A 4,660-nucleotide genomic window follows, 5' to 3' on the forward strand; every position below is an offset into this window, starting at 1 on the left:
ATGTAATTGGTTGTCATATGTAAACTTCTAATGTATCCCCACTTGGTTGGGAGGTTGATCCCCACTTGGTTGGGTGAAGGATGTATGTATGAGACTTTGGTGCTAGGAAGGTCACTTATGATGTATAGAGTCATGTTCTTTCTTGTAGAACATCTTTTTGTGGACCTTGCTTATAGTCAGGGGGAGCATGAACAACTCACTTCAGCAGAGCAGAGACTTCAGCATGTACTCAAGGGGAGCATGGACAGATTGGTACACCTTGGCATATACAAAGGGGGAGCTCATTCAGAGATTTCAGCAAGTACTCAGGGGGAGCATGGACAGCGGAATGTTCAGCAAAGGAAGAGAATATCTTGGTCCGCCCTTTGCCCTTGATGTCAAAGGGGGAGAGTGATTTGGTGTTGTTGCCATCAAGTCCAAAGGAGGAGATTGTTGGCATTATGATGCATGTGTTGTACTTGATGAAAACCCTCTCATAGAAGAACATCTCACTTACATATAACTAGATCAATCTACAGATGTGACTAAATGCATGAGATGTAGGACAACTCAAAGGAACAAGAAGATCAAGTTCTAAGTGTGACAAGTTAGCTTTGCCATCAAGTCCAAAGGGGGAGATTGTTGGCATTATGACACAAGTGTTGTCCTTGATGGCAAATCAAGCTAATGACAAATCATAGTGCAGAAGGATAGCAACAAGGAATTGATGATCAGACTACAAGTATGAAGAGAAAATATATATACGCAGGTTCACTATATACCAAGTAGGGTATACATGCAGGTTCACTATATACCAAGTCGCGTATATGCAGGTTCGCTATATACGAAGTAGGGTATACAAGCAGGTTCTCTATATACCAAGTCGCGTATACGCAGGTTCGCTATATACCAAGTAGGGTATACACGCAGTTTTATGCACGAAAAGCGCGTACATGTCGGAAAGCTTACTTTTGGTCTGTGGTAGTTAGTCCTCGGTATTTGAACCTATGGTTTTGGACCATGGTATCTCGACAAGTGTGTTGATCCCAAGTATTGGGCTCTTGGTATTGATTTATTATGGTTTTGGACCGTGGTATTGAGCAAGGCCTAAGACTATAAAAGGAGAAGAAGATCATTAGGCAAGGGTATCCAAAAAGTCTTGAATATCTGAAGAAGTATGAGATCCAGGATGCAGGTTATGGGTTGATGATGCATTGCTTGATCTGACCTAAGGAGGGATCTCACCGGTTGATGGAGAACAAGATCTAAGGAGAGATCGGGATCAAATGGTTTGAAATGAACTATCTTTATGATGCTTGTTCTAGATCTACATACTGACGCATGTATTGTTCTGTAAGTGTTATGAGTATGATTGATGTCTGGTACAGTTGCAAGTTATGAGAAATTATTTTTAGATCTGTACGCGGGTTGTCTTTGGCAAAAGCGCGTATGTATGCGGGTTTGATTCATTATAGTAGCGTATACATTATGAAGGATAATATTTGAAGTTGCAGATGGATTTGATGGTTATGGCAGAGTTCTGTTATCTCCTCTATGTTCTGGTGACTATGTTATTGACAGGGTTTCAGTGTTTCAGTGATTCAGAAACTGATGATGCTAGTATTGACTATTTTGTGCTTCAATGATATTTATGCGTCCAATATGAAAACTTGATGAAATGTGGCCTTCAAATTATGTGTTGTGCTTCAGGAGTACCCAGTCTAAAAATTTATGAAACGTGGTACCTGGAGGAGAGAAGATTGTAGGTCGGCGCCTACGTACTAGTATATTAGCTAGTACAAGAGCAAAGGGGGTTGGAGCTCCCTTACAGGAGAGTCTGGAAAACAAGAGAAGGTTGTAGGTAAAGGACTGCACCAGTACATTGTAAAAGAAGTTTCTTAATAAAGGAAGATAGAAACGAATTGCAGCAGGTGGTTTTCACCCACATTGGGTTTCCACCTTATATCATGGTGTTCATGTGTGCTTCTTGTGTGTGATGATATGTTCTGTTTTTTACTGCACCTGCTTACTGTTCATATGGTTAATGAAGTTCTGATGCACTAACTAAAGATCAACATTTAATGGATATACGCTAGTTGCTTTAGACACAGCTGCGTATACACGCGAGTTCCCTTGAATGAAGTAGCGTATATGTATCTAAGTATGGAAATGAAAAAGTCTTATTGATCTGATAATACTGATTCACCCCCCTGCCCTCTCAGTATTATTTCCAACAACTAGGTCTCTCCCACATATACTTCATTTGATTTTTAAAATTTTCCCCGCAAATTCGTGAGTTTGAAATCGTGTGGCATTCAATAGATGTAAGTGGACTGTTTGCATTAATTATGGTGGGACTGTGACATCTGGAGTCAGAGCTACGGAGTCCAAAAATCAGGAAGTGGATTGTTTGCATTAATTATGGTGGGACTGTGACATTTAGAGTCAAAGCTACGGAGTCTAAAAATCAGGATGTGGGAAAAAATTTTATAGGAGTTGGTTTTAGTGTTATTTTTTGGATTTTTGAATTTGGTGTAATTATTTTAGGTAAAATTTTGATTTGAGTGATTTAAACTGGTTTTTTGACTATGACATGGATTCAACACTCTCCAAAACCGCTAGCACATTTAGATTGTGCAGGGTTACCCATCAAATTTGTGATTTCAATAAATTTCTGCAGTATTTTAGAGAAATTAAACCAAAAAAACTTCCAAAAAATCACACTAAAAATAACTTAATTTTTATATGATAACATGAGCTATGAAAGCATAGGCATGCCATTCAGGGAACTGTCCCTTAGTTGTATTAATGGATTTATGGGTTGGAAATATGAGTTGCCAGTAAATATGGCTTTGCCATGTTCATGCCCATGTTCATGCCCATGTGAATGTAGAGATTGTAGAGATGTACTTTAGGCTGACCATGCAGAGACCATGTACTCTTACAGGTACTAAATATCCTATGGCATGGTAAATATTGTTTTGCCCAAATTTATTGGAGTCAAGATCCAATACTAAGGGACATGAAACTCTGAGGGGCCACCGACTGAATAAACGCCTTCCGCGTTGATGAGAGAGCTGGTACTCTCTATGTGGTACTTATTATCTGCCCAACCACAAACTATGGTGACGACCTTACCGCGTCACTCAACTATGATTTCTTTCTTGGCACTCCGTCACATTTATGGATTGTAATAATTGAGCAATAGTTGCAAGCTCTTCTAGCTAGCACATCTAACGGATTCTATTTTTCTGCACATATCTCCTACCTGCAATGGACTCCGCCACGACTTCCCCTGCTGAGAATTTGACTAGAAGCAAGAACAGACCGTTGAATCACCATGTGGTGATGTTACCATTCATCGCTCAAGGCCACATAATCCCCTTCCTGGAGCTCGCAAGGTTGCTTGCCAAATGAACCAAATTCGCCATCACAATAGTCAATACACCTCTCAACATCAAAAGACTCAGACTCGAGATCAATTCCACTGGCGATGGTCTAGATATCTTCCTGGCAGAGCTTCCCTTCTCGGCAGCTGACCATGGTCTTCCTCCTCACACCGAAAACATGGACTCCCTCCCTTACCATCTTATCATCTGTCTCACGGAAGCGTCGGAGCAGTTGGAACCCCATTTGAAGAACCTCATGAGCCGGATCTGTCCAGAAGATGGTGGGCACCTGCAACATGTTCTTGGGATGGACTCCGAATGTGGGAAACAGGTTGGGAATCCCAAGGATTCAGTTCTGCATTTGTGGGGCTTATGGCACCTCCATCTATTACTTGCTATGGACTCATCTGCCTCACAACCATACCCACGACGACGAATTTTTTTTGCCTGACATGCCACACATTACTTTGTAGCTATCTCAGCTCCCCCCAATCATAAAAATGGCCACGGGATCCGATTCCTGGTCCTTGTTCATAAATCGTCAGATATCTTGCAACATGCATAGTTGGGGGTCAATATGTAATACGTTCGAAGAGCTGGAGAATAGCAGTCTCCAACATATGGAAAATCCACCGGTAGGCTGGTTTGGGCAATCGGGTCGATCCTACCCTCTTTGTTGCTCTCTTTATCTCCTTCACATATAATGGTCGATTCGATTTTTCTATGGAGGGGCAACCAGGCAAAAGTAAAGTTGTCAACAAAATGCTTGTAGTGGCTTCATTCAAAGGCATCGTCCACAATGTTATACGTTTCATTTGGAAGTCAGAATTGCATGTCGTTGTCAAACATGAGGGGTGCCCATCATCTAGTGGCCCATGATAGCGGACCAGTTCGCAAATTCAAAGTTGTTGGAGGAGGAAGTCGGGGTGTGCATTAAGATGTGGAGGGGAAAAGAGGGAGAATAGAAAAGCCAGACGGTGGAGAGAAGAGTAATAATGTTGATGAAGGAAGAAAATGGCATTTGATTGAGATAGAGAGCCGGGGAGATTAGCGATGCGGCTTCGAAGGCAGTGAGTGAAGATAAGGACAGAGGGAAGCAAGGGTCATATGTGTGTGCTGTGAATGACATGATGAGAGAGCTTACAGTAGGATGCCAGTCCTAGAGTTGTGTTGTGTATGTAACCTGTCTTCCTCGTTCAGTGCCAAATTTGCATTTTAGCATAAATTGAATCATAAAGATTATGTGCCTCAAAAACAATATACAGTATGGAATGCTCTTGAAGCCATTTCCC

The 4,660-nt window shown here is 41.5% G+C and overlaps 1 pseudogene; it reads left to right on the forward strand.

Annotated features, from left to right (window-relative positions):
• Nucleotides 1-3,246: 3,246 nt before the first annotated feature.
• LOC149190322 (crocetin glucosyltransferase 3-like) lies at nt 3,247-4,305 on the forward strand (annotated as a pseudogene).
• The last annotated feature ends 355 nt before the right edge of the window (nt 4,306-4,660 follow it).

This window comes from Pinus tabuliformis, chromosome 3_1, assembly GCF_031772625.1.
Source record: "Pinus tabuliformis cultivar Carrire ecotype Pingquan chromosome 3_1, CPIR1, whole genome shotgun sequence".
In the NCBI taxonomy this organism is placed as follows: domain Eukaryota; kingdom Viridiplantae; phylum Streptophyta; class Pinopsida; order Pinales; family Pinaceae; genus Pinus; species Pinus tabuliformis.